Source organism: Macrotis lagotis, chromosome X, assembly GCF_037893015.1.
Source record: "Macrotis lagotis isolate mMagLag1 chromosome X, bilby.v1.9.chrom.fasta, whole genome shotgun sequence".
NCBI classification, from domain to species: domain Eukaryota; kingdom Metazoa; phylum Chordata; class Mammalia; order Peramelemorphia; family Peramelidae; genus Macrotis; species Macrotis lagotis.
Window position 1 is genome coordinate 378,015,489 of NC_133666.1, and position 20,486 is coordinate 378,035,974.

The 20,486-nt window shown below is 33.3% G+C and overlaps 1 pseudogene; it reads right to left on the reverse strand.

Annotated features, from left to right (window-relative positions):
• LOC141499157 (glutaminyl-peptide cyclotransferase-like) overlaps positions 1-20,486 on the reverse strand; it is an 88,789-nt pseudogene that overhangs the window by 21,163 nt on the left and 47,140 nt on the right.

A 20,486-nucleotide genomic window follows, 5' to 3' on the forward strand; every position in this document is an offset into this window, starting at 1 on the left:
ACAAATGTGTGCCTACCTTATGATCCAGCAATACCACTACTGGGTCTATACCCTGAAGAGATCATGAAAAAAGGATAAAAACATCACTTGTACTAAAATATTCACAGCTGCCTTGTGTGTGGTTGCAAAGAATTGGAAATTGAGTGAATGTCCATGAATTGGGGAATGGTTAAACAAATTGTGGTATGTGGAACACTATTGTTAGAAACCAGGAGGGACTGGAATTCAGGGAAGCCTGGAAGGATTTGCATGAACCTATGCTGAGAGAGATAAGCAGAACTAGAAGAAAATTGTGCTCCCTAACAGCAACATAGGGGTGATGATCAAACTTAATGGTCTTGGTAATCTCATAAGTGCAACAATGAAGAACAATTTTGGGTTATTCTCAGTAGAGAATACTATCTGTATCTAAAGAAAGAACTGTGGACAAAGAGCAAAGATTACATAATAAGATAAACTCTTATTTTAAAATCTTACTTTGTAATTTTGCTACCTCTCATACTTTATTTTTTTTTCTTTTGAGGATATGATTTCTCTTTCATAACATTCAACTTAAAGGAATATAAATATATATATATATATATATATATATATGTGTGTGTGTGTGTGTGTGTGTGTATGTGTGTGTGTGTGTTGGTAACAATGTAAAGCCAAGCAAACTGCCTTCTCTGGGGGGTGGGTGGAAGGAAGTGATATTAGGGGAAAAATTGTAAAATTCAAAATTAATTAATTAATTAATTAGAAATATAAAATGCTAAAATGAGCAAAAAATACCCCTCTCAAACTCCCTTTTAAATTTATTTTCTGAGGTATGTGTACAGATGTATTAATTTAGTGAACTGTCCATCCAACTACATCGGGTGTTTTGGGTGGTAAGTTGTATTCATTCACATTTCCTTTACTATACGGATCAGAAAAGCTGCGTTATAGAACTCTTCTATTTTTAGTAGAAATAAAACTCTGTGAGGAATCTCTATTGTTTCCTAGGCATTGATACAATTTAAACTTTTTCCAATTTTTATTTTCAATTCCAAATTCTTTTTGTCACTCCATCCCTTCCCTATTCATCAAGAAGTCTGGAAATATGATACACAGTAGATTTATGAAGATAGCTAAAACATATTTCCTTAGCCATGCTGAAAGGGGAAAAGTAGCAAGAAAAGTTTGAAAAATATTAATTTTATGATGTTTTCAGATGCTATTTACCCTCTCTGGTGATAAATAGCATTTTTTGTCATGAGTCTTTTTGAATTATTGTGTATTGTGCCTTTCACAGTTGATCACTAATAGAAATTGGTATTACAATGTAAAATTGTCTTCTATTTCTGCTCATTTTATTTTGCAACTGCATACATAATCCATCTCACATTTTTTTTCTGGAATCAACCTCTTCATCATTGTTTACAAAACAATAATATTCTATAAAATTCATACATCACAATTTGTTCTTTCAATTTCTTTATATTTCCAATTCTTTGCAACCACAAAAGAATTGCTAGCTATATTTTGTACATAAAGATTCTTTACATTTTTCTATGATTTCTTTGAGATATTGACCCAATATTGTTATTGTTGAGTCAAATTCTATGCACAGTTTCCTAGCTCTGAGGAATTTTATTTAATTTCAATTTTTAGCCATTTGAAATGCCAGTGATAACCCCTGTGGCAAATCCTATATATAATTACCTTCCATTTAGACTGAATGTTGGACCTTATTCATGGCAAAGGATATGTAGCATACATGCCCTTGTTTTATGTTTCATTTGATATGAACAATGAGAGAATTTTTAAACTATGAATTCTGTCATTGTCTCTGTTCAATCAACTACAAGTATTTATTAATTTATAATGTATAATGATTTTAATAATTAATTTATTAATAACCTACATTGTTCTGGCAAAGAGGAAAGAAAAAGCAAAGAAAAATTTTGTAGAAGAGGAAAACAATCTTATAAACAGTATCATTCAAAAATTAAAATATTGTATGAAATTTATATTATATAGAAATTTTAGCATGAAATTTAATGAATATAATTCCAATATTTCCAGAATGTTTTAGATGAAATAAGAAATGCAAGAGACAAAAAACAACATATATGTTTGCATTTTTGAATAATCTTAAAACAAAACAAAAAAAAAACATGTTCAGCCAAAATTACATTTATGTGCACATGATATGGGCTGCCATTGCTTTTGCAGAGTTCATTTCTTAGTGTGATGCCCAGTTTCTACAATATTTGAAGCAAGATATTAAAGTCCAATTATTCTATTGAAATTAATTCTGAGAATGTTGATATTTAAGAAGAAATTTAAGTTAAATCTTCTTCCATTTCAGAAATTGTTGATAACCTGAATAAAAATATAAACATGGGAGATGAAATTTTGAGGAATATCAATTTGGAAAGTTTGGTAACATAAAATATGTTAAGAATAGGAATGTGAAACAATTATGAAAAGTTATATTGGATTTATATATGTTGAAGAATTTATTATTTACAATCTATAATATTAGATTCAATAAGGAATTACTAATAATCCAATGACCAGGCATGATTAAAAGAAGGATTATTTTTTCATTTTTGTAGTTAAATGGAGGACAGATTACAGATTGCTAGATCTGAAGGAGGAGGCTACTGTTATAATATAAGCAGAATATAAGAGTCTTGAAATGGGGTAGAAGTTGCATACATAGAGGGGGAGACAGATAATGTAAGAAATGTTGTGGAGTTCGATTGAAAAAAACCTCACAAATATTTTGAGATGATGAATGAGAAGGGAAGTACTGGGGATGGTTTTTGAAGTTGAACATCTTGATCACTGAATGGATGGCACTCCAAATAGAACGAGTTCAATTTGGGAGAGTGGCAGATATACCCAAAAAGATAATGACTTTTGCTTTAGGCATGTTAAACCAGGGTATAGTCAAGTGGAGATATTTAACAGGCAAATGGTAATGTAAAACTGACTTTTAAGAGAGATACTAGGTTTAAATATTGAGATCACACAGTTATCTGCAAAGAAATGCCAATTCATCTGATGACATGAGATGCATTAACCAAGATTAAATGTAGAGGGGGAAAAAGAATAAAGAAGATATGCTTAATGGGAAGGAGGTGAATGATGATTCAGAAAAGGGATAATAAAGTAGTTGAGAGTCACGCATCATTACCATGCTGTAAAGGCTTTGGGTTTGAACTTGGTCTTATATATCATCTGAAGTCCGATCAAAGAATGTTTGGAGAAGCTTGACATTAGATGGCTCTAAGAATTATGAAAATTTTAACCATATCTTCATTTATAAGCATAATTTATGTATAAGGGAATTGAGAATTGAACTCTTATAGATGTTATAATGGAACCTTGAGGTATTGAACAATTATTTTTATCATATTTTTAATTATTGTCAATAAAATATATTTATAGTGATAATGAAAATATTGCCTCACATTAAATTTCAGGATGAAATCTTGTCATAGATTTTATGAGTTGCCCATCCTTAAAAATTAACTGTCAATATCTTATAAGAAAATATTATGCTTAAAGAGAATAGGAAGTGCCACTTCTACTTTATTTGGACCTCAAATCCCATCCATGAGGATTTACATTCAGCATTTGATAACACCTACTTTTCTTGGCAGAGAGAGAGAGTGAGCAACTCTGCCTAATCCATACATGCTTATCTGTATGCAATATTTATGACCTTAAAGAAGTATATGACTGTGTAATACTCTTAGAATTATAAATTTAGTATTGGTATTAACATTGGACATAAATATTTTGTGTATATCTTTTTACCATGACATCTAGTTATTTTTTCAATTGGTAAATGTTGTATTTAACATTAATTTCTTATTTCTGTGAAGCAATGTTATGAATAAACAATGATTATTCAAAATGTATATTTAGTACATATATTGAACTAATTTAATTAAACTATGTGAGAATAATCTCAAGCCAAGAATTGCATTTTTCTATAATATTCAAATTTTCTACCCTTCCCCAATGCCTGAAACAGTTCAGTCTCTACACAGAAAACTTCAAGTTCATTGGCCTGATTTTGAAATCTCAAAGGTTCAAAAGAACTTGACAAGTCATAATTAACTACCTTCATTATATATCTCTCATGAACTATATTACTATGCTATCCATTATAAATAAAGATATTGCTAACTGATTCTTCAATTCAATTTTGCAGCATCTACTGTTCCAGATGACATGCCTCAAGTAAAAGATATAAAAAAATCAGATTTACATATTAATGGGGGTAAAAGTACATTGAAATAAACTAATGGCAACGAATTTAGAGGTGATGGAGAGAGAGAGAGAGAGAGAGAGAGAGAGAGAGAGAGAGAGAGAGAGAGAGAGATTGAGAGAGTGCAGTAAAAAATGGATAATCAAAAAAGGATTGGTCATGAGATGCAACTTCAGCTAAGTTTTGAATTGAATTAAGGTTTCCTGGGGCAGGTATGAGGAGAAAACATACCTAGTATATTGGAACGTAGAAATATATGGAGGAAAGATGTATGTCTCTTCTTTATAAGTGAAGGTTGAGCCATGAAGCACTTTAGTAGTGGGAAGAAATTTGTAGAAACCAATATATACTCTTTTGCTGCTGGTGATCTCTTTGGACTATTATCTTTCATTTGCAAGATGTATGCTACAAGGAGAGATGTAGTTGGTAATCATGGAACACTTGGTTTTCCCATTACTTTGTAATAGCAGAATGTATATTGCAAAAATAAAGATCTTAATACTAATCACTTTGCCCCCAATTCTTGTCATTGCTTTAACAATTGAAAAGGCATCTACTTAAGAATCTTTGTTTTACAATTGCTATTTAGAGGTATTGGTTCCTCCAAGCAATGTCATTTTTCTTTCAACCACAAATACTCTACCGAAATGGAACAACTGTGGAGAAATTCTTTGGAGTAACTGCCTGGTACAAGTCATCCAACCTTTCAAATTCATGAGTCTTATTCATTGATTCATTGATTCATTCATTTGTTTATTCATTTATTTACTCATTTGTCATTTATTTTTATCTATCTATCTATCTATCTATCTATCTATCTATCTATCTATCTATTTAAATTTATTTTTGCAACAGAAGAGGGTAGGGCATATCAACTGACTTCCATGCTCTGGAGTGTAAATTTTCAGGGTAAGGCTTATCAACTGACTTGGATGCTCTGGAGTGTAAATTTTCAGGATCCTTTCCTAAAAGTCCTAAGTATTATATATATACACTCAAATTAGAACTATGATCCTTTGGGGGCAGCTAGGTGGCACAGTGGATAAAGCAATCCTGGAGTCAGGAGAACCTGAGTTCATATTAGACTTCAGATACTAAATACTTAGTTGTGTGACCTTGGTCAAGTCACAACCCCATTGTCTTGCAAACTTCCCCCAAATATGATCACCCTATTGACATATCTGCAACAATTCTGCCACTAAACAACTTACTAATTCAATAAATAAGATTTTCCCCTATGCCTAATTTTGTAAGTATAAGAGATGATAATATGAGAAAGAATTATTAGTAATTCCATCTTCTTTTTATAACCAAGCAAAACTTAAATGAAAATATGGACCTAGAGAGAGAGAGAGAGAGAGAGAGAGAGAGAGAGAGAGAGAGAGAAGAAAATCAAGTGCCTGCCAGATTACTTAAATTAAACTGAAATTAAGGACAAATAAATGACACTTTACAATTCAATAAAGATATGAAAATTATTTTTGATCATATGCAGAGACACAGAAACTATGCAAAGGAGTTCGGATTTCCAATAATATGAGTTTAAAAAATCTTAAATATGACCAAGGACCTACTTACTTTTTTCTTAGAACTCTAGGTAAAAATAAGCTACCCAAGGAAAATTTTTAATAATAGGTAAAATAACAATTTAAAATTCTTAATTTTGTTATATTTAGATGAATACTCTCATAATTATTATTGAGAGACAGTGGATAAGGGGCATGCTGATTAGAGTGTTTGTCTAAATATCCAGATTCTGTTTTTGTTGTGTGGGTAATCTATTTTTTGTCTTTTAGAATATCATATGCCAAACCCTATGAGTACTTTATGTAGGACACTGGTAAGTCCTGTGTTATCTTGAGTAAAGCACAATGATAATTGCATTGTTCTTTCTGGCTTTTGTAATATTTTCTCATTGACTTGTGAATGCTGGAATTTGGCCATAATATTCCTCGGAGGTTTTTGGGTGAGGCAATTGGTGGATTGCCTCAATTTCTCTTTTATCCTCTGCTTCTAGGATATCATGGCAATTTTCCTGGAGAAATTCTTTAAAATTGAAGTCTAGACTATTTTCCTGGTCATGACATTCAGATAGCACAACAATTTTTAAATTATCTCTTCTGGATCTATTTTCCAAGTCATTTGTTTTTCTAATTGGATATTTCATATTTTCTTCTAGTTTTTCATTATTTTGATTTTGTTTTATTGTTTCTTGAGTTCTCACAAAGTCATAGCTTCCCTTATTTCCATTCTGCATTTGAAGGAGTTGTTTTCTCCAGAGAGCTTTCTTATTTCCTTTTCCATCTGGCCAATTCTACTTTTTAAGGCATTCTTATTCTCATTGACCCTTAGGACTGCTTTTTCCACTTGAACTAAACAGGTTTTAGCATGTTATTAACATGTTATTTCCTTCAGTAATTTTTTTGCATCTCCTTCATCAAGCTGCTAACTTGGCTTTCATGATTTTCCTTCATTGCTCTCATTTCTCTTCCTAATTTTTCCTCTACCTCCCTCAATTTTCAAAATCTTTTTTGAACTCTTCGACAGCTTGAGACCAATTTCAATTTTTCTTGGAGGCTTTGTATATAGAAGCTTTTCAAAGGATGTATTTTGATCTTTGTGGGACCAAAGCAATAATCTGTGAATAGATTCATTGTCTTATGTTGTTTACTCATTTTCCCAGCCCATGATCTGATTTTGACATACTTCCCAAGTTTTTGAGTCTTGTTGAGACACCTCTCCTTAATTCCTTCAAGGTCTTATGAGAAGCTCTTACTGATCTATAGATGGCCACAAATACTCCCCTCTGCCCCGGAGCTGTAAGGAGGGCCCCTGCTCTTCTATAGTAGTAGGAGGTTCTAGACTAGGACAAAGTAACAAAGTCCTGATCCAGTAATAGCTGAAATACCTCAAAATTCTCCCACTATCCCCTTACTGTCTGTGGTTTGAGTACTCTGGAAGCAGCTGCTGATTGACTCTGCAGCCTGCTTTTGGCTCCCAACTGTGACTGCAAGGCAGGCTTCAAAGGCCTGGGCTCTATGCTTTTTCTGTTGCAGCAGTTTTCCATCTGACCTTTCAAGTTGTCCTTGGCAATCCTTGGGTTAGGAAGTATAGAATCTGTTCCCCCTCCCACAAACCTAGGGGCCTCCAGGTACCCTGCAGGCTATTCGTGGAAGACTGGAGCTCCTTTGATCAGGCATGGACCAAACCTGTCTGTGCTGCCGACTCTCCAACCCCAGGGGAACAGAGCCTTCCCACAGATCTTCCAAGTTATTTTGGGTCAGGTAATTGGTTCACTTGGCCTTTCTGTGGGTTGTGACACTTTAGAATTTGGTTAGAGTCATAATTTTCATTTATTTGGAGTATTCTAGAGGAGAAAACCTGGAAATTCCTGCTTCCACATGAACATCTTGGCTTTCATGTGATAGATTTTTGAAATTCAATTGGGAATGTTTGTTATTCCCTCTCTAGGTTAAAACTGTTGAGAGTAGGATTTACTCAGTGTTCACATCTTCCCTTTTCTTCCTCTATTATAATAGTTCTTTGTGCCTCTTCTCCTTGTGTTATTTATCCACTAATGTCTAACCTTTTGCTAGTATACTTCTTTTGATGTCTATATTGTTTTAATCCTGCTTTATACTTATGACCCCTTCTTCAAAATATACTCCTTTTAATTATACTGATAGAAGCGCCATTGTCAAGGGCTGAGTGATTGATTGATTGTTTGAATGATTGATAGCCAGCATTGTATCACAGTCTCTAAGTACATCCTCCTCTTCTGTCTTATTAGCAATACATTTCTCAAGAGTGATACATCAAATCAAATTATAATTGATTTATCCTGTTCCCTCTTTTCAAGTGCCCTCCATGAATACACAATCCTCATGAACCAAAGCATGATACAAACTCAGATGATTTCATTACACCATCATCCCTCACCCCAAATATGGTCCCTCCAATTATTAGCAAGCATTAATCCAAGCTTTCTAGAGATGTCACTTCTTTTAAGTATTTTGTTCAATTTGATAGATGAGCTCTGCTCTTGGGGTACATGGAGTATATTTCTGAAACTTTGTACTGAGGCCAAGATCCAGTCTCTGGCTTATTGCTTTCCAAGGTGCTGCCTATGTAGCCCAGGAATTGCCTATGCAGGGGTTTGTTTCCTCCTTTAGTTCCAGCTTTTGCCTATGCAGTGGTTTGTTCCCTACTCAGTGCTATCTGTTTCTCCAGTGTTCTGGAGCTCAGACTTTGCCTGGGGTTGGGACACTCCCTGTTGGCTTGCTCTCTAACTGTCAGGAACTGGGATGTTGTCTAGGTGCCATGACCTGGGCTAGCTATTATGTAGCTGTCAGGGCCAGAGCTGTGCTGTTACTAGAAGACTCTTTCTGACTTTCCTCTTTTTCCCCAAAAAGACAGAAGATCTTCCATGATGTCTAAAGTTCCTTTGCTCTTTTTCTGGTGGAATCTGTAGTTTTAATGTCTGTGTAGAGGCTTTATTTAAAGTTAAATAAGGACAAGCTCCAGGAGTATGCTAGCTTCATGCCACCATCTTGGCCCTACCTCCTGTCCATATTCTTCTTATTGTAAAATGGCTCAATGTAAAAAATATATTTGTTTTTACCATTGGAAATACCAATAAAGAACATGCAATGTCATCTTCTTATGGACCACTGACCTTTTTATCTCACTTCTATCTGTATAAGATATACATTATGTAAACCTATATGCCCCATGAGATAAGTAACTCTTTTACTTGTTTGAATCATTAGTATGCTTTGTACATAAGTGCTTTAATAAATGACTTTTTCATTCCATCATTGAAAATCTATATAGAGTATGTGATAAAATCAAGTAATTATGCCTTTCAATGACACTCTAAATCTAACTCTCTAAAACCTAAGCCTATTATCTTTCAATCAACAAGAATTTATTAAACTTTTGCTAAACCCAAAACATTTGAATTGATGTAAGGAATACAAAGAAAAAAAATTAAACTATCAATCTCTCCTCTCAAGGATTTTAAATTTTTTGGTGGAGCAAAAGACATATATAAAATACATGCAAGATACATATAGTGTAGATAAAAGATGGCCTTGAAGAAAAGATTCTCATATTTATGAAGAGCAAGAAAAGTTTTCTTCAGAAAATGACACTGGTACTGATTTTTTGATGAAAGTCAAAGTATTCTAGGAGTGCAAATGAAGAGATGAAGCATTCTAGACATGGGTGTCAGCTAGTACAAAGTTACCAAAATGGATGAGAAATAGGCCAATATGCAGAACTTTTCATTCTATGAGTGAATACCATTATCCCCCAATCTAATATACAACATCATCATTTTTTAAACTGTAGTTTGTTAGAAGCTTAAGGCCACAGATATATTTCCTTCTCTTATTTCTGCATCAGCATTTAAAAAAAGATTCTTTTCTCAGTCATATTATTTTGATAGAATATTATTCCTTTCATTTTTATGCTATGGACCATGTCTAACTTGAACTTGATCGGGACATTTATTACAACAAATTTTGCATTCAAAGAATTTTGAACATATTTCTTGATGACGTTATATACCACATTTCACATCAATTATTTTGTGAACTTGCCAATCATTTAATTTACAATCAGCATTCAGAGACAGCTCTTTCAATCCTATGAAGGCATGTTCATAATTTTATCTTTCATTGAGTCATGCAACAATATCCGTGGTTACTTTGCAAATCACATATCCTTCCAAGTCAAAGTCAATTTTTCCATACACTGAGAGCTCCCCATCAGAAGTTACTTCAAGCATATAAGCAGATAATAATTGAGCCTTTTGCTGTCCGTACATTAAACTACCCTACATTCCAGAATGAAGGGTTTTATAGAGCTTTCTACCTCTATAACACTGCCACCTCCACAACCACCACCAGCAACTCTACAAAAGTTATTGATTTCTCTGGGTCCATATGTAACATAAGGCTTCTTTTCCTCAAATCAGTAGTTATTAAAGATATCATTCTCATCTTTGGAGAAAGTATTTTTTAAGGTAAAATAAATAAATTAAGCATCTATTGGGTTTTTCAGAACTACATTTCTTCATGTTTTCTGTCGAAAATTTGATCATACCAGTGATATTCTCATTTTGGTATCTAAGTAGAGTGTGCTAAGAAAATAATAGGAAAATGTATTTCTGAACCATCAAGGAGATCTTGTTTCCTAATGTTTAACAGCTCTATTATGCTACCTAGCTATATTATGATTATAGCTACAACTTCCAACATTCATTTCAGTTATCTGTCCACATAGTAATACATTAGAGGAAGATGGTGGTACAGGAGAGCATTGAAACTAGAGTTTGGAATACCTCAGTTCTAATACGTTCTCATTTACTAGCTGTGTTTACCCTTAGGTAAATCATGTTTATTTTGGTTTCTACAACTATACAAGTAGTAGAATAATAATAGCACTTACCTCTTAGAGTTCTTTTGAGAATCAAATATTTATAAAAAAGCACTTGCCCCTGTGACTGGAATATAATAGATACAAATAAATTTTTATTTTCATCTTTTCTTTTTCCCTTTGGATTCCAACCTATACCTCAAATTTCTTTCTGTATTACTTTTGGTGTTTAAAAATATGACCAAGGTTATGATAAAAATTGAGTATTTGCTGGCTCAGTTGATGAATTTGGAAATTTTTTAGTAGTGTAGTGGCTTCTGTTACAGGTTTTCCTTAAGTGAAGGCTTTTAAGATAAAGAAGACTAGGGCTTTTTAATAGGCAGCGAGCAAAAATCAATAGATAAGGGAACATTCATAATAGGATGAGAGTAGGAAGTAGCTTTCAGTAAATGGTTTCATTGATTTATGTACATATACATCTAGTTAATTTGGGCATATAAAAAGTAAAGATCTTAGTAGGGGAACAAGTAATTAAAAAAAAGTAAAGGTTTGAAATTGTCTTTGTGGCCAATGAGATAGAAAATTGTTTAGGGGATAATAGAAGGATTTCCTCCAATGAATACTCAGTTAAGATTAGTCAGCATAAATTTGTAGTGAATCTTGTAAAATGTTTTCATCATTTCCTCTAGCTTCTTTTCACTCCCTAGAAATCTCTTCATTCTGGAAAATTTCTTCAGCTCTTAAAATTAAAATTTCCCAGAGTCCTTCTAACTCCTTGGATGGCTATTCAAAAATTGTACAAGTCAAAGATCTTTTCTTTTACCACTAGACTTTTACCACTCATCTCCAAGATACATATTCTCCTTCCACCTCTTTCCCCTCTAGCTAACTTTTATTTAATTCTCTTCTTCAGAAGAATGTAAATGTTTTTGAAAGCAGGAATTATCTTGATTTTTTTTATTGTGTTTGATTTCCTGTACTTGGCACAGTTCTCCACACATACTAGGCACTTAATAAATTCTTGCTAACTACTTTACTGACTGAGGAGTAGAAGAATTGGTGGTTACAGAAAGAATAACTGTCTAAAACATTAGTAGAAAAAATATCCTCACTAAGTCTTCCCTTTAAATGCTACCCATGAAATCCTAGGTCTGGACAAAAATGAGATTAAAAAAAAAAGGAATGTTTACAGTATAACACTCAAAAGCATCTCTACATTTTAGAAGTGAATTATGATTAATCAACACTATTGTTATGGATTTAAGTGTCTGAAGTTGCATGTTTCTGTTTCACTGCCAGATTGCTGTGTTAATTGGAAGATTAACTCATTCATATTCAGCTTTCTGAGATTTAAAAATACGGAAATATGTATCTGCATATGCTGTATACTATAAGGCCATATGTAAGGCTTTTATATAAAAAGTTCTCTCTTAAAAAAAGTAGCAAGGAAAAATTAAAATATATCCTCAAAAATTGAAACAATTTACTTTAAATTATCATAGAACCTGAAAAAGATGAGGAAAATATGTGAATACTGAAACAGTAGGGATAGTTTTTGTATAGCACAGAAATGAACTTAAAAGTTTCAAATTTATAATAATATGTTGTCTACTTTAGCAGTCTTTCCTCTCTTTCTTACTGTATTTGGTAGAAACTCTGGATGAAGAGATTCTGCCTACCAATGCAGATAAATAAATACCTTCTCTTCTGTTTATATGCTTACAGACAAGAAGGTGACAAGTGCCTTGTTTAAGGTCACATAGAAATAAGACTTCATCTAGTCATTATATAACAATCCTTTCAAGACTAGAATATTGATTTAATTCCCTTCATGTGACTTTTGTTCTTTACAGGGAAAGGGCAGACCTAGATTGCTGATTTCATCAGTATAACACACTTCCAGTATGGAAAAATACCATGCAGGATGTAGAGTGGGAAAAATCCATAATTCATGATCTTAGTGTCCTGGAGAGCTAAGAAGCTAAATCAGGAGCCCATAGTCATGTGCATATTATATATCAGATGAATCCAAGTCTTCTTGACACAAAGGGTAACCTTCTCTCTAGGCATCACACCTTACCATCTCTCCTATGGCATAGTTTTTTTTTCCCTTCATTTATTCCTTTCTACTAGACAAATGCCATGGAATTAATCTGATTTTGGATATCCTTGAAATATAGGATAGAAATTTTGTATCCAACTTCCTCTGTTCTTGTGACTGTGTCTTTAATTTTGTTTGAGTTTCTATTGTTGAAGCTTCTTTTTTTTCTTTCCATCTCACTTTTAAAATGCCCTTTTCATAGTAAAAAGAGGACACTATATTTTTAAACCTTTCTAAAGCTTGACCTTATTTTAGTATTTTGTTGGAGCACATCTATTTCTGTCAGTTTCGATGCACCCTCCCTCTCCCAGGTGAAGTGGCACTGAGTAGTCACCTGCTTATTTGAGCTCTTTTTCAGAAGGTCAGTCATTTTCAGAGACCACTCTGAGAAATGTCCTAAAAATACAACTAATCCTTCAAGGACTTTAAGGTTCTTCATTGGCAACCTCCTCAAAGTTAAAACCAATACAGCTTTTTCATTAAAAAGAAAAGCTAAGAATAATAATGATTAATTTAAGAAGATGCATTGAACCTATATTTCATTACATGGAACCTAAGTATATAGTGACCATATTTTCCAAAGTCAAAACTGGGACACATGGTCTGACAGGGGATATTCATTTTACAAAGCTCATTAATAGAACAGTCTTTTCTTGAAAATTGGAAAATTTCAAAAAAAAAAAAACCCCTTAAAATATAGTGAGCTACAGTGGAAATGTCTATGGCTTTTCTTTTTTTTGATGCTTGTATGACCTTGGAGAAGGCACTTAGTTTAAGTCACAATTTGCTCATCTTTAAAATGAGACAGTAGCACTGAATGACCTCTGTGATAATTTCTAGCTTTAGATCCATGATCCTCTCAATGACCTTTAAGATATTGCTATAAAGTGATGGAATTTTAGAAATAGAAAGGATTTTAGAGTTCATTTGACCTAATTAGACTATTTTTTTCAGATGAAAAAAATGAGGACCAATTGCATTTTAAATATTTTTAATGCTTTAACAAACCTCACTGTGCAAACATATTTAATTGTATGGTTCCAGCTATCTTTTAGCTTACCTCACCATGGGAAGATAGGAATATTTTCTAGGGATATTTGTCATTGTTCAAAAGAACTCCTTTTGCAAAATGTCTAGCATAGACAAAACTATATTCTTTGAATTATCTCTGATGTGTTCTATCTTCAACCTCTGACATTTTATGTGTCTTCTGGAAATAATACAGTCCTTTAGAACTAAGTTTGATGATTAAGTGGCGATCACATTGATAAATACCATAGCATATGATTATAAAGTCACAGAGAAAATATTCATATATGACTATGGAAAATTTGAAGGTGTTTTGAAAGTTTTAGACAATATCAATTTAATTAATATAATTGTACAACTTCATAAGGAGTAAATATATACATGAAAAATGATTTATTAAAGTCATGTTTAAATAGGTGTGCAATATAATTGATATAAATAGAAAAGTCTCTGCGCTCTGAATGTTCATATTCTAATTTTAATGACCTTAGATGATGCTTAGTAGAGTGTGCGGCACATAATAAGTTTGCTGAGTTGAAAACATGTATGACGGCCTCAACTCCAAGAGGGGAGGACATACTGGAAGTCTTTAGTCACAAGGTCACTTTTTAGTCACTTTTAGGGTTAATGCCTCTTTCTGAAATAGAAGCTCTTCTTACTTTATAGTAATAACTTATGCTGTTGTTTGATTAAGAAACATCGAGGATGCACCAATTTTCACTGTTTCGGGTTGTGTTTGGTTATTATTGGGGTTACAAATCAATTGAAAAGTATCTATTGGGAAGCAATCTTCACTATTAGGTGTTCTGATAAAGATCTTATTTCTAAAATATATAAATAATTTCATCAAATTTATAAACTTACAAATCGTTTCCCACTTGATAAAAGATATAGACAGTTTTCAAATGAAGAAACTAAAGTTATATATAATCAGGGCAGCTAGGTGGTGCAGTGGATAAAGCACTGACCCTGGAGTCAGGAGTACCTGGGTTCAAATCCAGTCTCAAACACTTAATAATTACTTAGCTATGTGGCCTTGGGCAAGCCATTTAACCCCATTTGCCTTGCAAAAAAAAAACCTAAAAAAAGTTATATATAATTATATGAAAAAAATATCTAAATCATTATTGATTAGGGAAATGCAAATTAAAACCTTAATGAGATAACACCTCACACTTATCAGATTGACTAAGGAGAGAAAAGGGGAGAATGATTGATGTTGGAGAGATTGTGGAAGGATTGAGACATTGATGCATTGCTGGTGGTGTTGGGAATGAATCCAACCATTCTGGAGAGCAATATGGAACTATGCCCAAATAGCAATAAAGATGTTCATTCCCTTTGACCCAGCAATTTTATTCTAGGTCTATATCCAGAAGAAATCATAAAAAATGGGAGAAGTCCTACATGGTCCATAATATTTATAGCAGCTCTTTTTGTAGTGACAAAGATTTGGAAATTGAGCGGAAGTCCATCATTTGGGGAAGGGATAAACAAATTACTGTACATGAATACTATGGAATATTATTGTTCTATAGGAAACCATGAATGGCTTCTAGAGGAACATGGAATGATTTACAGGACTTGATGCTGAGTAAAGGGAGTAGAACCAAGAGAACAATGTACACATTAACAACAACATTGTGAGATGAACAACCTTGATGGAAGTAGCTCTTCTCAGCAGTTCATAGAACTAAGATAATCATATTACTTGGGTATGGACAACGTTATCCCCATCCAGAGTAAGAAAAAAAAATCAAAACTATAAAAGATAAACAAAAAAATCCTTCGGAATCTGATGAAAACTTTACAAAAATTATCTCTTATGTGTATCTCTTTCCCTTAATCGCAATTCCTCATACTGAAAATGACTAATCTGTAAACATGTTTATCAAAAATATGTCCAATTTTAACCTGACTTTGCCACTGAGAGAAGGGGGATGGGAAAGGAGAGTGAAAGGAAATTTTGTTACTTCAAATTACACTTATGCATACGGATGAAAGTTGAAAAAACTTTTCATAATGTTTAATTGGAAAAATAAAATATCAATTCAAAAAAGAGAAAAATATCTATTAAAAACTGATTAAGCCATAAATTTAGGAAGTTAGGGGAACGAACTATTTACCCACAAATCAATACCTTTTTACAAAGATAAGGCATGGCATTTGGCGCCATATTATATCTACAAATACATATTTAATTTTTTGCTACGTAAAAATTAATATAGGGACGTCTAGGTGGCACAGTGAATAGAACACCAGCCTTGGAGTCAGGAGTAGCTAAGTTCAAATCTGGACTCAGACACTTAATAATTACCTAGCTGTGTGGCCATAGACAAGCATCTAAACCTCATTGCCTTGCAAAAAAAACCAAAACAAAACAAAACTATAAAACATTAATATAAATCTTTCTTAAATAAGATATTATAGAGTCCTTATATTACATATAATCATAACAGGTATGTTATTATTTTCATCTTTATGAGTTTATGTCTCATCTTCCCTTCTCAATCATAAAGTTCATTATTGTCAGAGATCTATCCATCCATCCATCCATCCATGTCTCTCTCTCCTCTCCTCTCCTCTCCTCTCCTCTCCTCTCCTCTCCTCTCCTCCCTCTCTCCTCTCCTCTCCTCTCCTCTCCTCTCCTCTCCTCTCCTCTCCTCTCTCTCCTCTCCTCTCCTCTCCTCTTCCTCTCCTCTCCTCTCCTCTCCCTCTCCTCCCCTCCTCCTCTCCTCCCCTCCCCTCCCCTCCCCTCCCCTCCCCTCCCCTCCCCTCCCCTCCCCTCCCCTCCCGTCCCCTCCTCTCTCTCTCTCTCTCTCCTCTCTCCTCTCTCCTCTCTCTCTCTCCATAGATTATTTTTTAATCTATCTGTCCTTGGGTGACTAAACCTACCTACATCTGGAAAAATGCTGCAATACAATTCAGCACATCACGGAATATACTAGATCTTGTTGTAGGCATGATACAAACCATATAATCATGTACATCTTATGCCCTATGCACCCTGACTTCCTTACCAAGTCATTCAGAATGCTATGCTCATATAATGAACTTGGTAAAATTTATTAAAATAATGATGGTTAAGCTAATTAGGAGGAAAAAGTCATTTTCAATACCTTATTATCATAACAATATTCAGATACCCTCAAACATGAACAATGGAACCAGGAAATAACAAAAATAGTCCCAAAGTGAAAATGTTTAATGAGGAAGTGAATATGATAAAGAGGCATAAGGAAATTTTATCTGCAGAACAGAAGAATAAGATAGTTTTTCTTTCTCTCTGGACACTTTAAGAAGACAGAGAAACCTAGGCTGTTCATATTCTTTATAAAAGAATCCTTATCTCCCATTCAGGGAAATACTAGGATCACCATCATAAATGACCAGTATCCAGTTTTAATTCTTTAATTTTGTCCTGTTTGCTCAAGCTACAAAGAGAGAGAGAGAAAGACAGAAAGATAGAGACATAGATAAACTGAAACAGATTCAAGCAAGATAGAGAGACATAGACAGATATAGAAAGATAGAGAGGAAGATAAAATAGAGGAGTGAACAGAGAGAGAGCACAAAGAGAGGCAAGAGACTAAAGAAAGTACCTTGAGTTCCACATTTATTGATGGTGCCTGGAGATTGACAATCTTGACATTTTTTTTTCTTTTCCATGAATGGAATTCTTGAATGGCTGCCTCCTAACTAACTATAGAATCAACTGAGAGAAGAAGTTAATTTCTTTTCAACTTATCTCATCTGGGGAGAATTCACTGGCAAGGATAGATGTGCTGGATATTTTGGGATAAAAATAATGGTGTATAGTTTTCTCTTAATAAATGACCTCATTTGAAAATGACAAGGAAAAGATTAGGAGCAGAGCAGGCTTTTCCCAGCCTCACAGGGCATAAATCTGGATTTAGATTAGGAAGACAAAAATGTCTACTCATAAAATTTCAAAGGGGATAATTCTAAGGGCAAAGTCAGAAGATTCTTTGGGATCCAGAACAAACTTGGTCCTTCCTCCAGAGAATTATTTTGTTTTGGATCTTGTGCTTGACATATGGAGATTGAAATTTTTATTAACATAAACTGAATGCATTTAAGCTTCATATAATAGAACTCATTGGATGTGATAAAGTCGATTGTACTTCATATAAAATGTGGGGAAAATACCCTTTAAAGAAGGTTGTTTATCTAAAATGTGCACCTATCTCTCCTTTCAATATTCTTCTTCTTGAACTTTCCTTAGCCCAAGGACCTGATAATTTATTTCCTTCTTTGATCTGCTCTGAATTTCTCCATTGAAACAGATCATCCAAGTTTTCCATTTTAAGTAATGCTCATATACTCAACTTATTTTCTCAACTTCTCAACTTCCATTATCAAATGTGTCTATAAAATATTATACCACAAGAATTCTTCTACCTATCAGTTGGGATATAATCTGAAAAACCCTTTTATGCTAAGGGCCTAATGAGATAACTAACTTATTATTACTCTTTTAGATATCACCACTTTTATAAGTTAACCTGTTTTATAACTCAGACCACTTAACTATTATTAAAATTTAAGATGCTTTATATAAGCCCATGGTGCAACAGATGTGATTGGAACAGAGGTCCCTTCCTGCAGTTCCTCATATCAATAACATTATGATTACTCCTTTTCTTCACTTCAAGAAAAATTCTACCGATCTAAATACTCCACACCCCAAATAAAATCACCTGAAAATAGGTAAAACACTTGATATAAAAATGCTTTTGGAAGATATATTACATTGAGAGACTACTGAGGGGTAGTAAAGAAAACTGGTTTTAAAAATATTAATTCTAATTTTAAATACCATCTCTGACACTTGTTCACTATATAACCATATGAAATGTTGTTCAACCTACAGCCTTAGTTACTCTTTTTGCAAAATTTAAATAGCATTATTGCTTTATGAAGTCATTATAAAGAAAATGCTTTATTCTCATTAAATTGTTGAGTAATCCCCAAATGCATCATTATTATAACATATCTTTAAGTGGGTTTTAAAGATCAAAATGAGAACTGAATTTAAAGCACTTTATTGTAAACATCTGAACATACACTAGAGATGATAATGATAATGATTTTGTTTTGTATTAGCCATAACTGTCACTTTATTTGGTAAACTAGTAAATAATTTCTGTCTTATGCAATTAAAAAGCACATTGACACATGCCACAAAATCACTGATTCTTTAGGAATTAAGGCACAGAGATACAATACATAGCAAATAAAGATAAATAATATACATCTCATGTTTTAATTTTTCCCCCTTTTTTCACTTCAGAATCATATTCAGTCACCTGTCATTAAATGTTTATCCATTTCTATAGCAAATGCTGTGAAGGGTGTGTAAGTTGAGAAGCAGTTACAGGCAGCTGTGAGTAATGGATGGAAATGATATGTGGCAGGTGGGAAGCTGGGAAGGGGGGGAAGCACTTAGAAAACAGTACATATTACAAAAAAAAGCTTTTTTCCCAAAATGATTAATATTAATGCTTCCATAAAATGTTATTTGGTTCTAAGCTCTATAAATCAAAATTTCCTCCTAAGAAAAGCTTTCATCATTTAGTTAAATCAGAGTTGAGAGATTTGCTTGAAATTTATCACTTAGATCACAGCTAAAAAAAGTAAATAGGATTAAAAATTTCTGCATCTGTTTGGAACTGCATATGCAATAGGTCTTTTTTGGGCATCTCGTTTGCATTCAGTGTGTAGGAATGATTTGCTATCATTGTGCTCACAGTGAGAGGTATACAAATATTGCTGCTTATCCATAGGATAGAGTAAATAGACACTTTGTGTAAGCGTGTATGTGTGTGTGTGTGTGTGTGTGTGTGTGTGTGCGTGCGTGCGTGCATGCGTGTGTGTGTGTGTGTGTGTGTGTGTGTGTGTGATAGATATATACCATCAGGATGAAATAGTTGCCATTAGGGACATTGAATTTTGAGTTTTAAGTGTTCATAAATGGTATCATTCTAGATTAGTGGTGACACTTTTCCCCCAAAGATCTGTTCTTTGTTGAATGAATTAAAACTACCTAGAAATGCTCTGTATTCCCCTGTGTCAAATTAAGTTATGCAGCTTTGCATATTTATATCCTCATGACTGCAGAAGTTTCCTTACAGAATAGTACATATTAATATAATTATATTCTCCTTTAAAATACATCTTTCTCTGTTGCCACTGTCATTTTTTTCTCCTTTTCCATTCACTTTGGTTTCAATGTTTGTTAGATATTCTTTCTGTATATAGGAAGACATGTTCTTAGATTAAGCAGATGGTATCAAAAAAAAAAAGACAAGAGCAATTTTAAAAAAATGAGAGGAGAAAAGAAAAAAGAAAGAAAAGTAACACTTTGTTCCTCACAAATTCTTCTCATTGCCACCATCAACCTATGAGATTTTTTTCTCTTTATGGAGAAGTTTGGAAAACTAACTCCAACTTAAAACTTACAAGCATACTAGATATCTGCTCAGAAAATGTTATCTGGTTCTGTTATAAACAACAATGACACCATCACCACTGTCTTATATGCAGTAAGAATATCCCAAGTCCAAATATCTCTGAAGAGTTGCTTTTTTTTGTATTTAGCAGTAAAGTTATTGATTTTGGACAGTTGTTCCCAACTCAACACTATTCCTTCTTCTCTGTGTTGATTTTTTAAAATTCTAAAAAAATCATTTTAGTATTTTT